General features: G+C 47.0%; 1 protein-coding gene and 1 non-coding gene across 5 annotated transcripts in view; both read right to left on the reverse strand.

Annotated features, from left to right (window-relative positions):
- Window positions 1–20722, reverse strand: part of LARGE1 (LARGE xylosyl- and glucuronyltransferase 1) — a 626458-nt gene that overhangs the window by 408760 nt on the left and 196976 nt on the right. The gene's annotated exons all lie outside the window — the stretch shown is intronic.
- Window positions 5547–5681, reverse strand: LOC135271327 (small nucleolar RNA SNORA76). The gene has a single exon (XR_010339433.1). It is a non-coding gene; the product is annotated as a small nucleolar RNA SNORA76 (small nucleolar RNA).

Here is a 20722-nt window from a genome sequence, read left to right on the forward strand (position 1 = left end):
AGATGTGTTTAGCAACATGCCCAGAAGCAGAGCCAGGAGGCGGCCAGCTCCACAGAGCTGCAAAGTTGGAAAAGCATCGTCTTCACGGGATTCTCTTAAGAAACGCTGCATGCTCAGGATGACGCAGAGGACTGTACGATGTAGACACATGCAGGAGATGACACTGAGTTGAAAAATGGATTCTGAAGAGTGAGACTCCAAGTGAGGAAGCTTTTGCAATATCTGAACCAATATATTTGCCTATACTTTCCTTTACATGTAGGTATAGCAGTAAAATATGACAAAAACCCAAGTCTAAAATAGTTGTTTTTTGTTTTTTGGTTTTTTTTGAGACAGGAGTCTCACTCAGTCTTCAGGCTGGAGTGCAGTGCCGCAATCTCGGCCTACTGCAGCCTCCAACTCCCTGATTCAAGCGATTTTCCTGCCTCAGCCTCCTGAGTAGCTGGGATTACAGGCATGAGCCACCACACCCAGCTAATTCTTGTATTTTTAGTAGAGACGTAGTTTCACCATGTTGGTCAGGCTGGTCTCGATCTCCTGATCTCGTGATCTGCCAGCCTTGGCCTCCCAATGTGCTGGGATTACATCCTTGAGCCACCGCGCCCGGCCTAAAATAGTTCTTTCAATACATATAAAACAAAGTTTCAAAAGGCCAAAAAAAAATTTTGCCATGATTTAATTAAAACATTAAATTTCTGGCTTTACATAAGATGGTGTGTCTTAAGCAGCATCTAAGGTTACGTGAATTTGTTTGAAAAAAAAATTGAAAGCAAGACTCTGAAGCACTCCTAACCACAGACACTTCTCTACTGCTTCATCCATTGACCTCATTTCCCCGTATTTAATTCCCAGGTCTATTTGCAGGACTGACTTACATTGCAGGTTCCGATGTAACCACTGTCCTTAACGAGTACATAGATTTGTTGCCTTCTGTCCCAGGGGCATGAGATTTGCTGCCTCCAGGGAAGGCAACAAATCTATGTACTCGTTAAGGACAGCGGTTCTCAAAGGGTTGTCCTGGGACCAGCAGTATAACCATCACATAGACGCTAGTGAGAAACGCACATTCTGAGACCTCCCAAGACCTGTTAACTCAGACACTGGGGGAGAAGAAGGGTGTTCCAACAAGTCTTCTAGGTCATTCTGATGCATGCCAGAGCTTGAGAATCACTGCTCTAGGGAAAACGCCCAGTACCTTCTACCATCAACTTGACCACTCAAGTGTCACCATTCACTGAAGTTTAAAATGTCCCGAGGATTCACTGTGCACCAGGCACTATGTAGAAGGCTAAATGTTGCTTCACAATCCAAAGTGGTATTGTGTAAATGACTACAGAAAATGCTAAATGAGAAGACATGAGGGCTGGCAGGGGTGCCAGAACCATGCTCTGTTCAGGGAATAGAGGACTAATTCTGATTCAAGAGTCTCGGTGAACTTCATCTCTGAATTTTATAGATGAAGAAGCTGTTCAGAGCCCACTGTGGTGCTCCCTTATTGATGAACAGGCAGCGCCCCTCTCCTCCAAATGCTGGTGCTCTAGAGGCGGTGTCTGAGCTGGTCTTGAAGAGTGAGTAGGAAACCCACAAGTAAGCAGAGGTCTTGAAGGGCATTCCAAGTAGAAGGAAAAATAGAAACAAAAGCAGGGAAGTGTGGAAGTATTTTATTAGGGAAGAATGGGTAGCAATCTCCAGTAGTTTAGGTACCTTTTAAGGTTGTAGGAAAGGTTGACAAGGAATGAGAGACCTGGAGGGACTGGAGGGTGTAGCCCGAAAGTGGTTTTTCACATCCATGGTCTGTGAGCAGCTGGAAGTAAGGACAAAGATGCTGATAGTAGTGCTTCTCTCCCTGAAAGAGGAACACAGATTCTCTGGGATCTTGCTAAACTCCAGGCTCTGATTCATAATCTTGGGATGGGCCTGCGTCTTTCGGGGCAGCTCCCAGGCGATGCTAATGCTGTTTGTACCTGGATCACACTGGCATTGGTTGAGGGCCTGAAGGGTAATGCAGGTACTACAGGGAGTGTGCATGAAGATGCTTGGAAATGATGCCTTTATGTTGCAGTCAGGATAAATAGTTGGATGGGTCCATGATGGTGTTTTCTGAAGAAGGACAATACACGGAAAGAAAAATGAGAATTGGGGGCAAACATTTTCTATAAAGCAAAGGAGGAACGTGGAGTTCTGCAGATAAAAAGGAGGTCGTTGGAAACAGAATAGTGCAGTAGCAATCAGTCTCGGCAGCACATGGCAGTAAGGTCTGGATAACAGTGGTTTAAACCAGAAGGACTTTCATGTCTTGCTCACATCCGGAAAGTCAGGAAGTTGGCAGTGTAGGCTGGAATGTGGTTTAATGGTGTCATTGGCTTCCCAGGATCCCATCATTCTGCTTTGCCATCCTCACCTCCAGGTTGAGGCCCCTCCGTGTCCAATATGGTTCTACAGCATCAACATCCTTGATGCAGGCCAGCAGCCAAAAGTAGTGGAAATAAAGGCCAACAACAGGGACACATCTCAAAAGCAAAAGTGCTTTAAAGTGGCCTCCCTGAAGTTTCATGGCCATGCCCAACCGCCACAGGGGCAGGGAGATACAATCACTTCTCTGGCTACTTTGCTCTCCTGAATGTAAGCAGAGGTCTGTTCCTAAGCAGAAAAGGGACAACGGATAGAGGATGGCAATGTGGCAGTCCTTGCGGCAAGTGGAATCCATGGTGACCACTCAAAAGGGGGAGGGCGCAACGAAGGAATCAGATTCTCAGGGGATACGTGAGTGTCGGCTTCTTGTGCTCATGAGTGTCTGAATCTACTTGTGTCTTGTGATTTTGCTAGTTCATTAGTGTGAGTGTTTCTCTCCTCTGTCATCAAAAACCTGTCCAAGTCCTTCTCATCTGCCAGAGCCAGCTCCACTGCCACCTCCTCCAATAATGGTGGCTGCATTTCGCAGGGTTGTTGCAAGGAGTCAAGGAGATGTGCTAGATACGAAGTGTATGCACCAAGATGCAGCATGGGTGCAGACACACATAGGCACTCAATACGCATTTGCTGAATATCACCTGCAGTTTCTGGACTGAACTCTGTGCCTTAATTTTTTCCTGAGGCTCATGTGTCCACCATACCCACCATTCACCAAGGCCCAGCAAAAAGCCAGAATCTACCCCTCAACAGGAACATTATTTAGATGGAAGAACATTTTCTGCAGCCATCCCAGTCTTCGGGGCCTCGCCAAGAAATAGAAAAGAAAAGCAATATAAATGTTAATAGGAAATTGTCTCTTCATTTTTACTTAGGCTAAGCTACGGCAGACCAACAAAGAGGGAATTAGACAGCCAAAGAAACAGAAAAACACAGGATCTTGACAAGCTGAAGCCCAAAGGACTGCAGTTTCCAGTAGGAAATGTAATTCTAGGCCAACAAGGAAGGTTACATGCAAATCAGGACAAAGGGCTTCTCCTTGGGATGCCTCCATGGTGTGAGATGTAGTTCCTGCTGTGGTCCCCGTCTTCCTGGGCATCCATCAAATTAATGCCTACCACGTGCAGCCACAGGTCTGAGTGGTAGGGACAAAAAAGATGATTACAGCAGCTCCTGTCACCAACGACTACAGAGGCAGACATATAGACCTATAACTACAATACAGTACGAGATAAATGTTACTAGACGTATAGGCTCAAGATATTAGATAAGCAAGGAAGAGGGGCAGATTACCAGAACAACAGGGGAGGAGAAAGATTAGGCACAAAGATGTCTTCTTATAGAGCAAAAGACCCTGAGGGCCTGGGTTCTAAAGGGTAAATAGGAGTTACCTAGGCAAAGAAGGCTAGAAAAGGTGTTCCAGGAAGTGAGAACACCAGGTACAAAGACTAGAGAGCATGAGTTTATGTCCTTTGCAGGGACTTGGATGAAGTTCAAAACCGTCATCCTCAGCAAACTAACACAGGAACAGAAAACCAAACACATGTGCTCACCCCTAAGTGGGAGCTGAACAATGAGAACACATGGACACAAGGAGGTGAACATCACATACCAGGGCCTGTCAGAGGGTGGAGGGAAAGCAGAGGGAGAACATTAGTACAAATACCTAACGCATGCAGGTCTTAAAACCTAGATGACGGGTTGATAGGTGCAGCAAGCCACTGTGGCACATGTATCCCAGAACTTAAAGTGGACAAAAAAAAATAAAGAAAAAAGAGCTATCTCATGATAAGCTAAACAATAATGCCCCCTAAAGATGACTACCTGGTAATTCCTGAAATTTGTGAGTATCACATTACCAAACAAAAAAGGACTTCGTAGGTACGATGAAAGATCTCGAGGTGGAAGATGATCCCAGATTATCCTGCTGGGCCTGATATAATCACGAAGGTCCTCATAAGAGAGACGCAGGAAGAGTCGGCGTCAGTGGGAATGCTTGTGTGATAATGGAGGCAGAAAGTGGTATGCTTCATTTTGCAGATGGAGGATAAGGCCACAAGCCAAGGGATGCAGGTGGCAAGGGGATGGGATTCTCCCTCAGAGCTTCCAGAAGGAAAACAGCCCTGTGGACACCCTGACTTTAGTCCAGTGAGACTGACTGTGGACTTCTAACCTCCAGAACTATAAGACTAAATCTGTATTATTTTAATACCACTAAGTTTGTGGTGATTTCATACAGCAGCAACAGGAAACTAACATCCAAGTGTTAAGGTGTGCCTTCCAGAATGTTAAAGAAGAACACAAGAAAAATGAAGCGGAGGAGGCAGGCTCAGGCCAAGTCATGGAAGGATCTGTGTGCCAGGCTGAGTTTAAGTTTTATCCTCAATGAGGAGCTTTCACTAAAGCGTATTAGCAGAGGGATACTAAAGCACTGAATTGTCAGATTTCTAGATCTTAAATCTTAGGAATGACCCTATGTCTAATTCTCTATTTTACTGACTCATTTCTTTTATTATAGACTGCAATGGCTGTATAAACCAAAGGAATCACCTAATGTAATATGTAATTCTATTTCATTCCTACAAAATGCACTCTAATGTTCTTGAAGATGCACACTTGTATCTGCAGGGCTGTGATCCAGTATAAGCACAGGTGTGCAGACAGTGGGACTTATTAGAAATTGGGGATTTCTCCCCCAAATCCTGGCCTGACCATTGATCTATGCCTAAAAAGGCCTCGTTCAAATGTCCCACCTGCCCCAACTCTAGGTACAGACAGGCAACCCATGCTTACCAAGTGCTCTCTTAGGACAGAAGCTTTGTGAACATTCCATCAACAAGCTCTCCACGATCCTCTGGGCAGTACCCTCAGCTGCCAGGATCCTCTGCAACTGAGCCTGATTCCCTGAGCACTACTGTTGCAAGGCACAGCATCCATCAGTGAAGTCTGGCCAAGATAATAATCCACCTACACATAGTTCTCTACATACCTCTGCCCAGTCTCTGTCTACACACAGAAAAGCCTTGAAGGGCAGAATTCCAGCCGGCCTCCTTGTTCTTCCCACTCACTCTTGGTATACTAACCCTCACGTACTCACACACCCCTCGTCAGGGCCCCTGCCAGCTGTGTCCTTGGCCGAATGTTGCTTGCTGCCAAAGGAATCACTTAGGTGGCCTATAAGCAGCCCCGGATCTGACAAGCAGGGTCTGCTCTAGCACTGCCGCTAGACCCCTGAGGCCACGGCCAGACACGCAGAGGCTCTAAAGCAGTGCTCTGGCTGTTGCCAAAGCAAGGGACCCACACCGAGGAGGAACCAAGGCACAAATCCTCACTGAGATACTTCACAGCTATGCAACCTTGGCCAAGTCACTGTCCCTCTATCAAAACAGTAGGGTGTGGCCATCACCAACGCTTGCCATCATGGAGCACCCCACAAATTAGAAAGTTATACTTCCCGTGCAATTGACCGGTCCCAAGCTACAGGGGACTCTGTGGTGGAAATGCACACAACACGACACACACTGGCAATGCTGGGCACTGCTGAAGCCTCAATTTCAAGCTGTTTTCAGCAGTGCTGTCATGAACAGATTCTTGATGGATCTATTCCACCCCCTTCCACCTTTTCTTTTAGAATCTGTATGTGGGGACAGTACTTCCCTGAAAATAAAAGCACTGAGTCGAAGGGTCTATCATGGAGTTAAAGGATACGCACAATTTATGATTTTTGTGATGACCTGGGTCCCTCCAGGAAGAACGCCGTTGATGCCACCAGCAACACAGACCAGACAGCACTGCTGAAACCCCTACTTCGTTCCAGCATGGAGCTAAGCACTTCAGTTATTCTTTTCCAGTATCACACAATGCTTAGCCCCATTTGATTGATGAGGAAAGGGAAGTCATGGAAAGCAAAGTGACTTGCTCAAGGCAATGCAGTTATTTTGAGACGGAGCTGGGAGAAGAATCTAAGTCCCTGGAATCTTCCAACTCCATTGTGTCCGCTGAAGTATTCAGGTCTTTCAGTTACCCCACACTACTTCAACAGCTTTCATTTATTACAGATAACCATAGGCCAGGCTCTAGACTGGCTACTTTATTATATACACTACCGCGTTCATCCAAGTCAGTAAGGCAATAAACATGATAACGTTGCCGATGATGATAATAGCACCTACCTACTACTGAATGCTTAATATGTGTAGGCATTGCACAAGGCACTTACATTATTTTAACGTGAGTTAGCATTAACACGTCCAGTTTACAGATGAAAGAACTGGAGCTCAGAAAAGAGACATCCCCCAAGAATTTCACAGATTACAAATGCAAAACACATTCATCAGTAAATGGATTTGAACACAGGGCTGGCTCCTAATAGTTAACTGCCCCAGGTGGGCGACAAGAAAGAAGATTTCTAAAGATGACAGAGAGAAAAATCTTCATTCCATGTTGGTTTGTCTTCCCTGCGATGTGCTGGCTGTGTGTCATTTGATCAGCACTGAGTTTATTTATTTCAACCCCATCAGACTGGCTGCATACAAATGCATGTCGTTCTCTTCTGGGGACTGCTTCCCATTACAGCAAACATGGATCTCACGGCTCAACCCATACCCCCACACGGGCCTCCAGGGTACCGCCTCCAATGGCCAAGAGGGACCTCATGAGGGCCTGAGAACAGAGGGAAAGCTCACTCTCAGGGCAGCAACTGCACTGCAGAGGAGGAAACAGGAAGGTGGGAGCTCCCAGAAAGCAGCAAGAGTATCCTGGTACAAGGTGGGTGAGCTTCAAGGCTAGGAAAGAAGCCACAGGTTCAAGTCCCTACTCTGCCCATAACTCAATGTCTGACCTGGGGTAAGTCAGTCCTGGTCACAGGGCAACTAATACAATTATTAAACAAATAACGATGTAATTTCAGACTCTTCCCCTGGAAGAGGATGGAAGAAGTTCTAGTAAAAAATAAACTGAATCGCTTTAAAGAAAGGAAATGATTCAGCAAATCCAGACAGAGGACATCTAGGCCCAGATCATTTACATAGCTAACCTACCTTCTTAGACATTCTTTTCATCAAAAGACAGAGACATAAATCCCCATGAATTGGCCCTTTTCTGTCCTAAGGCAGGTACAATCTCAGATTCTTCCTGATCCAGAGCATCTCACATCCTGAAACCACTGCAGAATGAAAGCAGCCTGAAAAAGAAACCATTACCCCATTATCGAGTAAGAATTCTGTCACCTTCAGCAGATCCCGAACTGGCACACAAGACCAATTCTAGCTGAATAATGTCATGGCTACTAAAGAGGTGGGAGGGAATGGGGAAAAGCAGGCTGGCTTCCCTCCCTCACTGCCCTGACACTAGCTGGATCTGCCAGGCAAGAAAGGGAGAGCTCCCGGGGCCACACCTGCCCCCTGGCACAAGCAGCTCCATCATCTTACTGTGAGTCCATCGGTAAAATACAGGGACTATCCAGGTGAGTAGGGAAAGTATTGAACCTCCATATAACAATATTTATAAAATCAACGTTGGCTTGCCAGGGATCCTCTTATACTGAAACTTAGAAAGTCACAAGGTGTTAACAGCTGGAAGTGCTTATTAGGTTCCTGTAATCCCACAGCCGGGATCTATGGCTACATTTGTGATGCACAACCAACGTCTTCCAAGCACACACGCATCATGCTCCCCCCTTTCTCTAACTGCTCTTGCTTTGCAGCCAATCTTACTCCTGCTCTCGGTTCTTTGGAATCCAGGGAACTTTCTAAAATATCAAGCTGCTTTAGAAAAGTGTCAATTTGTAAGTTCTCCACTTGGCCCTGTCTACCTGCAAAGATACAGATAAGTCCGGGGGAAGCAAAAGAAGAGGATTTTGTGTCTCTTTTTAGTTTCCAGATGGAGCTGCCTCCCACAGTCGACCCACACACCCAAGTGGCTGATGTCACTGTTATGATTTTAGTAGCACTGTGAGGGCGCTGGGGGCGAGAACCCCCATAAAAATCAACGATATCAAGCACATCTGAGAAAGCCAGAGAGACAGAAACTAGGGAACCAGAGTGTGCTTACCTCTGGAAGTGTCTGCAGAATAGCCAGAGACTCATCATCACACAGACATATGTGTACACACACAAGACGGACTGAGCCAGGGCCTTACATAGGAGGACACTTGACCAGGTGACGATGTCCAAGCTGCTGAGAAGGATCCAGTCCCAAATATCACCCAGTAGGACCCTTAGGGAAAATTCCCTTGGCCACTGTGTAGAATGTCAGGCTCAGAACTGAGAAAGCACCTGTCCCAGAGGAGAAAAGAGTGTTTTCAACCAAGCTTGGCACTGCTTTGAGTCTGGCCTCCATGGACTGGAGGGAAGGAGGGAAGGAGGGAAGGAGGGAAGGAGGAGGGAGGGAAAAGAGGGGGAGGGAAGGGAAAAGGAAAGGGAGGGAGGTGAAGGAGGGAAGAGAAAAAGGAAAATCTATGGAATATGACAGTGCACCAGGCACTGAGCTGTCTATAAGGAAAAAGGGCTCTGGAAGGGGGCTGAGGTGACCAGTGTGTACACAGAGACCCTCATGCCCAGCCCAGCCAGGAGCCCTCCTGAGTGCCACTCGCCAGAACACAGACATTACAAGCCTGCCTGTGGTATTTCATCTCTTCAGGTGATTGTCATCATACTGGGTTGCTAGGGCAGCCGCAACAGAATACCAGACTGTGGGGCAGAAACAGCAGAAATTCATTCTCTTACATTTCTGGAGGCTGGAAGTCTGATATCAAAGCTTTGGCAGAGTTAGTTTCTTCTGAGGCCTCTCCTTGGCCTGCAGGTGGCCGTCTTCTGCCTGTGTCTTCACGTGGTCTTTCCTCTGTATCTGTGTCCTAATCTCCTCTTCTTACAGGGACATCAGTCAGATTGGACTAGGGTCCACCATAATGACCTCATTTTACTTTAATCACCTCTGTCAAGACCCTATCCCAAAATAGTCACATTCCTGGGTACTGGGCATTAGGGCTTCAATAAACTTTGGAAATGGAGGAGCACAATTCAGCCAATCACAGTCATTACTACTTTTACACCACTGAGCGAAATGAGACACAAGGGAAGTGACTTCTCAGAAAACACACCACTCGCCTGTTAGCAGAGCTAGGGTTAAAATCCAGACCAAGACCCTGAAAACACAATCCCACCACTCCACGAAGCTGCCTAGACCTGTGAGGTTTCTGGTGTCAGGCCCTGTTTTAGAAGTAAGAGAGCCAAAGCTGAGCAAGGTGAAGTAACTTACCAGAGGGTCACAGGTCTAAAAAGAGTGGGCCTGGGACTCTTATCTAGGATCTGTCTAGCTTTACCCCTACTAGTGTTTTATACTGAATGAACGCCAAGACTGCACTGGGATTTGAACTCATCGTTGGTGAGGCAGTAGTGCCTTCCTTCATCACTCATTCTCCTCTGTTGAGGGTGGTCCGGATGGCACGGTGGTTTAGACCTACCTATTCCCCATTTTAATTCTTAAATTCTTAATATTCACAAATCTTAAGAAAGGTGTTTAAAATCCTTCATTAAAGGCCATTCAACTATATGATCATAAAGCCCTTCAGTGAGTCCCCATTTAACTGATGCTGGCTCTCTGACTTACACTGTAAGCTGCCTTGGGGACTCTCCGTGGTGCTTTTTATAAAACTTCGTACTTAGTAATTTCCTGATAAATAATTGCTGAATGCATGAACGGATGGATGGATGGACATGGTCTGAGGAACCTCAAAAGGCCCTTCCCAGCTTTAAGCTTCATGATTCTGCTCTAGGAGGTGACAGTGGAGTCACTGCCCCACGGCTGAGCACGGCATCAGATCTAAACCAGGAGGTGACAGTGGGGTCACTGCCTCACGGCTGAGCACTGCATCAGACCTAAACCAGGAGGTGACAGTGGAGTCACTGCCCCACGGCTGAGCATGGCATCAGACCTAAACCAGGAGCTGACAGTGGGGTCACTGCCCCACGGCTGAGCACGGCATCAGACCTAAACCAGGAGGTGACAGTGGGGTCACTGCCCCACGGCTGAGCACTGCATCAGACCTAAACCAGGAGGTGACAGTGGGGTCACTGCCCCACGGCTGAGCACTGCATCAGACCTAAACCAGGAGGTGACAGTGGGGTCACTGCCCCACGGCTGAGCACTGCATCAGACCTAAACCAGGAGGTGACAGTGGGGTCACTGCCCCACGGCTGAGCACGGCATCAGATCTAAACCAGGAGGTGACAGTGGGGTCACTGCCCCACGGCTGAGCATGGCATCAGACCTAAACCAGGAGCTGACAGTGGGGTCACTGCCCCACGGCTGAGCACTGCATCAGACCTAAACCAGGAGGTGACAGTGGGGTCACTGCCCCATGGCTGAGCACTGCATCAGACCTAAACCAGGAGGTGACAGTGGAGTCACTGCCCCACGGCTGAGCATGGCATCAGACCTAAACCAGGAGGTGACAGTGGGGTCACTGCCCCACGGCTGAGCACTGCATCAGACCTAAACCAGGAGGTGACAGTGGGGTCACTGCCCCACGGCTGAGCACTGCATCAGACCTAAACCAGGAGGTGACAGTGGGGTCACTGCCCCACGGCTGAGCACCGCATCAGATCTAAACCAGGAGATGACAGTGCGGTCACTGCCCCATGGCTGAGCACTGCATCAGACCTAAACCAGGAGCTGACAGTGGGGTCACTGCCCCACGGCTGAGCACGGCATCAGATCTAAACCAGAACATTTGATCGCTTCAGCGTATCTTCCTCCAACCCAGCCAGCATGTCAGAGCAGCACCACCAACCGAAACAAGGCAGGGATAGGAAGTTGTCCTCGACAATAATGGGCTTTGCCTAGGCACAAAATCACCGAAAGCTCTGGGAACTGTTTAAACTTTCCCTTTATAATTAACACCAATACGTGTGGCGGGGGAGTGGGGGGAGGGGGGGAGGGAGGGAGGCAGGCAGGCAGGCAGGCAGGCAGACGACAGACAGAGAGAGAGAGACAGGGAGAGACGGAATCTTGCTCTGTCACCCAGCAGACTGGAGCACAGTGGCGTGATCTCTACTTACCACAACCTCCGCCTCCTGGGTTCAAGCAATTCTCATGCTTCACCCTCCCGAGTAGCTGGGATTACAGGAAGGCACCACCATGCCTAGATAATTTTAGTATTTTCAGTTGAGATGGGGTTTCACCACGTTAGCCATGCTGGTCTTGAACTCTTGACCACAGATGATCTGCCCACCTCAGCCTCCCAAAGCACTAGGATTATAGGTGTAAGCCACCCTGCCCAATTGGCCAATACTACTTGGAGTACTTTCCTCTCTCATCAGACCTTAGCTAGGTGGAAAAAAAAAATAAAGGAAAACTTCATCATCACTGTGTAATTCCACTGTCCTTGCTGCCTAGGTTCCCACTTGGAAAATGCTATTGCTGTTCAACAAATGTCTGTTTGAGTAGCTATACAAGCCAAGAACTACCCTAGGCAATTTCCAAAGAGCAGAAGACAATAGCTCATGACAGCAAGGCAGTTACAAGCAATTCATGAGATTAAAAAAAAAAATACTTAAGAATGCAGAATAATGTAATACAAATTGTATTCAGTGTTAAGCCTTTGAGGAATAACCAGTTTAGGGAAAGGTTTTAAAGACTAAAATCTTCTCAGAAGAGAAGAGACTGAATCGGTCAAAGAATCAGATCAAAAATGAAAACTGGAAGCCTTGTCTCCAGAAAATGGCTAGGTCACGGTCTAATGCATGCCCATGGTGATGAACTGGCCAGGCAGCTGAGCAAGTTAGGAAGAACAGGGGCAATAAAGGCTCAGAAGCCACACTGTGTGTCAAGGGGAAAGGGACAACTCGTCCCTGGCTGGCTGGAGGAAGGAGAATGGGAATGACAGCAGCAGGTGCGGAGAGTTCCTGGAGGACCACCAAAGGTCCTTTTAATCAGAAGCATTTAGCCTGGACACAATGGGTACCAGACACTCATTTGGTTTTTCTGAGCGGAGGAATAGAACGATGCAAATTCCTGAGGAATTCATAACATTCCCATGGCTCTGCTGTGATGTGAGTAGAATAAATCAAGGAAGGATCATCCCAATGGCAGATACACTGATCCAAGGGCAATGGGGTGGTCCTACTCGCTAGAGAAGGAAATGGCTAAATTCTTTAAAACCAGGAACGCATTTCAATGGGAAGTCATTATTGTGCAAAAGGGGTATTAGAGTGCAAATAAATGCTGTATGATGTTTTTTCTCAAAAGACCAGTTAAAACTGCTAGAAATTTCCAAAGCAACAAATCACACAGCTGGAAAAGACCTTTGGTAGCAAACTACTCCAAACCCTTCTGTAGGAGATCATTAGCTCATTGTTTATTGTGCCCCTACTGTGTATAAGAAACTGTGCTGGATACAGATCCCAAGCAACCAAGAGTGGGCCATGTGTTAGGAGTGCTTATAGGGTGACAAAGACGGAGCTCCAGCTTAATCCCGCAGAGGTGCAGCAGTTTCCCCAGGGGAACAAGGTGAAGCAAGGCGAGAGAGAGAAGAGCCCTGCTGAGTCAAGAGCTGTGCAAGGGCAAGGTGTGGCCACCAGGCTCCCACATTTTGTGACCTGCCGGAGCCAAGGCTCCCAGGGCGTCTGTAGCAGGATAGGAGACAGGGCAGAAGTGAGATTCGAAGGTTAGAATGGATTGGTCTCTTTCAAGGGTTCTAACCCCTGTGTTAAAATACTCTGCTACACCACACCTCAATCTGGAATTTTTCACACTCTGATTTAAATGTGTCCTAAAATACTGAACAGAACATGGGTCTGAAGGATACCCTGGAAACCAGGAATGAGGCCAATCTCCTTAGCGGAGAGAAGTTAGGTGAGCTGCCCACAGCTGACTGATTCATAGGATACTGTTCAGGAAAACTGCCAGCTACCTATGGCCAAATGACATGAGCAGAAACACCTCTGAGACCAGAGTAAAAGGAAAGATCACAGAGCAGGGAAAGTAAGAGTATGAGTTTGCTTGTTTGTCTGTTTTAGAGTTGGGGTCTCGCTTTATCACCCAGACTGGAATGCAGTGGTGTGATCACAGCTCACTGCAGCCTCAAATTTCTGGGCTCCAGCAATCCTCCTTCTTCAGCCTCCCAGGCAGCGGGGACTGTAAGTGAGCACCACCATGCTTGGCTAATTTTTATTGTTTACTGTTTTGCAGAGACGGAGTCTTGCTATGTTGCATAGGTCACTCTCAATCTCCTGGCTTCAACGAATCCTCCCGCCTCAGCCTCTGAAAGTACTGGGATCGTAGGCATGAGCCACTATGCCTGACCTAGAAATATGGGTTTCAAACAGAAATTACAATATCTTCTCCAGATTTCAGAAAATAAAGGTAAGAGCTAAAGTGTGCTGCATATTGAGTGGTGTGCCATTTTATAAAGGAGGAAACTGAAGGCCAGAGAAGTAGAGTAACTTGCCCCAAACCCCCCAACAACTAGAGCTAATGCCAGGACTCAACCCCAGGCAGTTTGAGTCTGGAGAGCATTAAGCGCTACCACTATCCCATTTGGCACGACCCTGGGGAAGAGCTAAAAAGAGGGCAAATCCTGCCTGGACAGGGCAGCTGGAGCCTGGATGGCAGGCCTAACACTGGAAATGAATGGCCTTGAGTCAGTAAAGATGCCAGCCTCAGTGGGAGAAACAGCCCTCCACAGAGCATCGAAGCAGGCTTCAGGAAGGCAGGAGCAGATGGATCACAGGCTCGAAGGCTTCCAGAGGAGACTAGCACAAGAGGGGCATGTTCACTGAGGCCAGGGACCCACTGGCTAAGAGGTGGGTCCAGCCATGGGGTGACTAGGTGAGTCACACAGTCTACTCCATCATCAGTGGAAATTCATCAGGAAACCCCTCCTTGACTCTGAGTGTAGTCAAGAGACCAAAGAAATGGGTGGAAAAGTGGAGGAAACAAACAGTAATTAGAGTCACAGAAATTGAGGGGTGAGGGGTACAGAGCATGTGTATGTGTGTGTGTGTGTGTGTGTGTGTGTGTGTGTGTGTGTGTACATGTGGGCAGCATGCACCCTGACATGTGTGTGTACATGTGGACAGCACGTACAAGCGTGTGTGTATGTGTGTACATGTGGGTAGCATGCACCTTGCTGAGGCCAGCAAGAAAAGCCACTAATCTATTAGTCTCTGTAAAAGAAAGCAGAGGCAACAACACAGGGAGGAAAAACCAACCGTGACCCCCAGCACTCTTCAACAGCCTCAACCAGAGCGAAATTTAAATTATGTTTCCATAGTGCGGCCTCTGTGCCTTCAGGAATTTGCCCTGCATTGCCTTTGTACTCTCAGAAGATATACCATAAGCATTTGTCAACAGTGAGGATGACAGCTACACTTTAAAAGGCACCTAAATTGCCTATCCTGTGGCTAATTTGTTGTCTGTTTGTTCTGAAAAATCGCCCCTTTATGGAACCTCTCCATCTTGAGAGCAAAATCCCATCACTTGAGGGCTAAGATGTGCTAAGCAGCAGCTCACCGCTTCATTTCATATCTATTTTCTTATAATTAATCAGTTTTATTAAAAAAAAAAAAAAAAAAAAAAGGAGAGGGATAGATGTATCTACAGATGAGGGAAAATGGATTCAGCTTAGAGAAGGATTATCCGTAACAGTCCCAGAAGGTTTGGCTATTCAGATGATCATTAAAGGACAGAGTTGGTTTAAAAAAAAGTCCCAGCTCCCCCAGGATCAGATAAAGAAAAATGAGAGGGCTATTTTTCACTCCCTTCTGGAACCACATTAAAATGTATCCCTAAACAGCCTTTAGCTAGGAATTCCCCCTGCTATTCCACTAGTACATAAAGGCAGGGAACCATCTCGGGCTACTGGGAAGCACATCAATCACAGCTCAGGATTCATTCATTCCGTGGTCACTGGTGGTTTATTTGAAACACACAAGCCAGCACACACAGCTGGACACAGCAAACCAGCTTGGCACTCTTTATTACCTAATTGGTGGTTCTGTTTTAGGCTTTTTTTTTTTTTTAGGTTAAAGTTTCTTAGTGCATAAATGATCAATTCATGTATTTGTTTACTCTTCTTCCTTGATATTCAACATTTTAAAATGAGTGACCAGGTCTGGGAACAGCGGCTCCCATGTGTAATCGCAGTACCTTGGGAGGCCGAGGCAAGAGGATCACCTTGACCCCAGGAGCTCGACACCAGCCTGGGCAACAAGGCAAGACCCCATGCCTACAAAAAAACTTTAAAAATTAGCTAGCTGTGGTGGTGTGTGCCGGTGTTCTCAGCTTATGGGACTCCTGGGGAAGTGAAAGAGAACCAGAATTTCAGAGCACGAAAGTAAACCACATCTTCTTGACGGAAAACAAAGAAATAGAGGCAAAGGAAGTGGAATTCAACAGTGTGGTGTCAATTAAACAAAACTGAGCTTTATAATCTGCAGCTGCTACAATATTTATGGAGGTTATCTACGTAGAAGTGACTTTGGAATCAGGTGTTGTGGAGGGGAAGAGGACGAAGTTAGACTTGCTAGCTCTCCACTGGAATCCTGGCTGTCCAGCTGTACAACCTTGAGCAAGACATTAAACCAGAGCAAAACACACATTCCTTCTGCATTGCAATAGTCTCATTCAAAGAATATGGGCAAAAATTCCTGTTTCCACAGGGTTATTAAGATGATTAGGTGAGAATTTGAATGTGCAAGTTTCTTATGGGTATCATGCTTGATAATCACAGGGGACTGTTATCAATTCATATGATATAGAAATTCACCTATTTACCTTAAATGTCTGGGTGAAACAGGGAAAGGCAAAGAACAAGACAGTACGCACACCTGTGAGCATAAAGACGCAACACACTTGTGAACATTCTCAGCAAGTATTTTTAAAGATGATCTTCTAAGGCAAATCCATGCCCCCAACTGAAGGGCAGCTTATAAAGTCACCAGAAGAATCAGAGCAGCCACATAGTAAATGCATGTGGTGTTCCTTTTAAGCTTATTAAATGGTGCAGGTTAAAGGTCCTAAGTGGCATAGAAGGACAAAGAACTTCTCACAGCAGCTCTGGACAGTGCATCCTGACTGGTCTGAGTGGTATCTTTTTCCTTAGTACTAAGCAGGAACATACAAGCCTAATGTGCAACCCCCATACTCTGGTACTCTTTATTTTTGTCTTGGGTGTACTGTTTTACAGGCAGCAGTGAGAACCACGATGGAGATCCTTGGATAAAAAACTACTTTGTCAATTGTATTTCGTTATTAAGATACTAAGGACAATGATACAGTGATAACAAAAGTAACAGTAACAAATATTGTGACAAATACAACAGAAAAAGTCCCTCAAATGAATGAAAATGCGTTGAGCACCTACGATGGGCATGGAACCAACGTGCACTTATGGGGGAAGTACATCAATCCTGCCCTTAGAACTGAATGAACACACAAAAACATCCAACAGAGTCACAGCAGAAGGCATGTCATAGTAAGTCACCCAATGGCGGGAAGTATAATAACAAGACCAAAGACAAAAACATAATCCTGATCAGACAGAACAGAACAGTGAAGAGGGACTCCACAGAAAAGATGAGTAGGTCTAGGAGGAAGGGGGTGGACCCTGCATGAGTTATCAGCTCAGAGACAGAAAGGAACACGTGCATTTGTGAAACCAACTCCCATGGCCGCGGCCTGGGTATACTGCCGACTGGGGTTGCAAGTGGGAGTTGAGGTCGGTGCTTGGGGGGGTGAGCTGTTTTGATGAAGTTGTAAAGGGAAATTAGAGGAAGATCCTGGAAGGCGGTAAGTGAGCTGCTAACAATATCTGGCCTTACCCCTTTGCTTTCTAGGCAATGAAGAGCCACAGAAAGCTTTTGAATGGGGAGCGGCACAGCCTTTGAGGAAGATTCCTCTGGAATCTATACGAAAGGCTGGAGGATAAAAGGAGGTAGAAGGCAAAGTCAAAGGGGTCAGACAGGAGCTAGCAAAGGCTTGTTCCAACAAGGCAGCCATTAGAGACAATTACAAGAAAGAGAAGTTTCTAGTTTGAAAAGAACTTTACGAAGCTCTTGTAAAATAGAAAACGCAGTCGTGAATTTCCAGGTTGGCTGCAGAGCAAGCCCAGATTTGGGTTCACCGTGAAAGGGCACAGCCTTCAGGATCCAGGGACAAAGGGAGGCATGCCATCTTTCTCCCAAGAAATAGCTCTGGGATGTGGGTGATGTGCAAAGAAATTCTAGAATCAGTTCATGTCTACAGATGCTTTGGAAATCGATTGTGTCTAGTGAGGTACTGTAAGGTGATGAGTGGAAACAAGAATGAAAAGGTGCTTGCTGATTCCAAAAACCTTACCCACAGACACGCGCGCTCTGATATCAGGCAGATTTGGGTAAGGGTCATATGCAGTTAATCAAGGAATCGTGGTAAAAGGGAAAAGGGACAAGGAATTGGGAAAATGACTAAGACAGTGTTGGAAGATAAAATGTATGCTGTACTTTAGAGAAAAACTCCTGTATTTCAGGATCCTGCCATCCACACAGGCATTCTGAGCCCCCTTTTTTTCTCCCACTACCCATGTGTGATGGTCTTTCTGGGGGACCTCATTCATTCACACAGCTCCCTATACTACCCTTAGCCTGAGGAGGGCCCAGTGGTCCACTATCCCAATTGGGATTCATCACTGAGTCCAGCCTTTATTGGCTGTAGTCAAAACAAGGCAGGCTAGAAATACCATAAAGATAAACTTGGAGCTAGCGCCAACCAAACCAGTTCCCTGCTTCAAAAACGGAACCATGCTGAACCACCAGCAGAAGAAGCCTGCAGTTTGAAAGAAGAAGTGTCAAAGGAAACTGGGTGGAGAGGAGAGTGTGAACAGGATAGTTCCAACAGGGACACGTGCAGGGGGCTGGGAAGGCAGGCAGGATGCCCAGTGAGAGTGACAGGGGCCAGCAGAGCACGAGTGTGCAAAGAAACACAGGCTGAGGAACGAGAGGCTGCATGGGTGACAGAGTGTGCGAGGGTGTCAGGCGGATGCGGCACATGACGCAGAGTGGAAGACAATCACAGAGAAGCCTCAGCAAAGGAACGCATTTTTTCTGTCCTCTTAACAACTAGGCATGCATCCGATGGGGAGGGTGAAGGAAGAGAACATGACACGGCTGAAAAAGCAGAGGCACAGGGACAATGTAGGACTAAGTCCCTGAACACAAAGACCACGGGTCTTTCTTGACTGGACTGATGATGCTATGGGGGCAGAGGTGGAAGTGGGAGTCTTTGGCTCTCAAACAGAGACTTCTATAAGGGTCACCTTCTCACTCTCATCTGTAGGCCCAGGTGGGCTCATTCCCCAGGAGAGAATTATCTCTAGATAGAGGAGGAAGAGTTGATATAACATAGACCAAACTCCACCCAGCCATGCCCACAGGCTATGGTACCGGAGACCCAACCCTCCCAGAAAATGGTGAACAAAGGCTCTGCATGCACTTGTCAACTTTTAACAGTCATGGTAACTTCTCCTTCCTTTGTTCATCCATTTATTCATCCATTCATTCATTCGCCAATTATTACTGAGTGTCTGGGACATGCTGGGCACTTCTCAGGACATTGAACACAACCAACCAATCACCTGCTCTCAGGGAGTTTACAGTCTAGCGGGAGAACACAGAAAAGAGACAGCCTCAACAGCCACAAAATAGTGATCAGAGCTGGGAAGGAAAGGTGGAGTGGGAGGAGGGGGGTCCTGACATCATAAAGGGCCCTCTCTTACAAGGTGAAGTGTGAACAAAGACCTACAGGAAGCCAAGGGACTACGAGGGATCCGTGGAAAGAGCATTCCCAGAAGGGGCCAGGCAGTGGGCACAGTAAGGAGAGCAGCTGTGTGCAAGATGAGCGAGAGAAGACCCAAGGGCTGGCCCCACAGGAGGTGGAGCCGGGAGGGCAGGGCTCAGTGGCTTTGGAAGCTCCGGGAAAGCCAGGGGTTCAGGTGTGATGGTGGGTCTGAGCAGAGGCGCTCTGTGACATCCTTCTGCTACTGCATGAGGCAAGGGAAGAATCCCAGGATGTGGTCTGTGAGGCAGGAGCACAGAGGTGACAGGGTAGTGACCTGTCCATTGCCCTCGGGCGGTATTCTGAATGCGAAGGTCAGCAGCCGCAACCAGGCAATAGTGCCTTTCTTTTCAAAGAGCCAGCTGCTCTGATTCAGAGACACTCCTTCCCAGTTGTGGGTTTTTTCAGGAACTAGAGGACCAACCAACAAGGTCATTACCTGTCGCCATTGCTGCATTTACTGGTAATCAAAAGGGGCAGGGTCGGGGGGACTACAAACCCAGGGAGAAGCTCTGGGAGCATGCAGACGTGACTCTCAAGCCTCCCAACTGTCCCTTTGCTAAATTTAGCTTGGAACAAAACCTTCAAAGCCACTGTGGAAGCCCATCCTCGGGAGTGTGACTGTGAACCCCATCATAATCTCCTAGAAAGCAAGAACATCAGGCTTACATTTTTCACTGGCCTCTCAGGGTTCAGTGCTCTGCAGCATATACAGTAAGCAGTAAATGAACACTTTGCAGATAAATTAAATAACTGCAGAATCGTCGTAACAACACTGTGTTTTAACAGTATTTAATAAATGCTTACTGTATGCCAGTACTTTTCAGCCAGGGGCAATTTGTCCCCCTGCCCAGGAGACAGGTGGCAATGTCTGGAGATGCTTTTGTAGTCACTTATCAGGGGAGAGATGCTGCTGGTACCTAGTAGGTTAGGAAAGCTGCCAAACATCATACAATTCAGAAGACAACCCCCTTCCTGTAATAAAGGATAAAGCCCCCAAAATCTAGCACTTGGAAAAATAAAGCCCCCAAAATCTAGCGCTTATGAGTATCTCATCTTATTTAATCTTCACAATTGCTCTTTTTTTCCAGTTGAGGAGACTGGGCCCTGGAAATCAGTTTGCCCAAGAGATCACAGGGAACAACATTCTACAGCACAAACAAGGGAAGCCAACAGGGAAACAGATCAATGGGCAGAATGCAACAGATAGGCGGATAGATTAAGACAAAAACAGGAAAACCGGGAAATATGGAAAAGAACAGGGAATGGATGAAAAGCAGTCCTAATCCAAGCTCTGCCAAGAAATGACACATGGGGTCGGGCACAGTGGCTCACGCCTGTAATTCCAGCACTTTGGGAGGCTGAGGCAGGTGGAACACCTGAGGTCAGGAGTTCCAGATCAGCCTGCCCAACAAGGAGAAACTCCGTCTCTATTAAAAATACAAAAACTAGCGGGTGTCTGTAATCCCAGCTACTTGGGAGGCTGAGATAGGAGAATCGC

The sequence above is a fragment of the Aotus nancymaae genome, unplaced genomic scaffold (genome assembly GCF_030222135.1).
Source record: "Aotus nancymaae isolate 86718 unplaced genomic scaffold, 86718_ANA_hifiasm-v0.15.2.pri h1tg000076l, whole genome shotgun sequence".
Classification (NCBI taxonomy): domain Eukaryota; kingdom Metazoa; phylum Chordata; class Mammalia; order Primates; family Aotidae; genus Aotus; species Aotus nancymaae.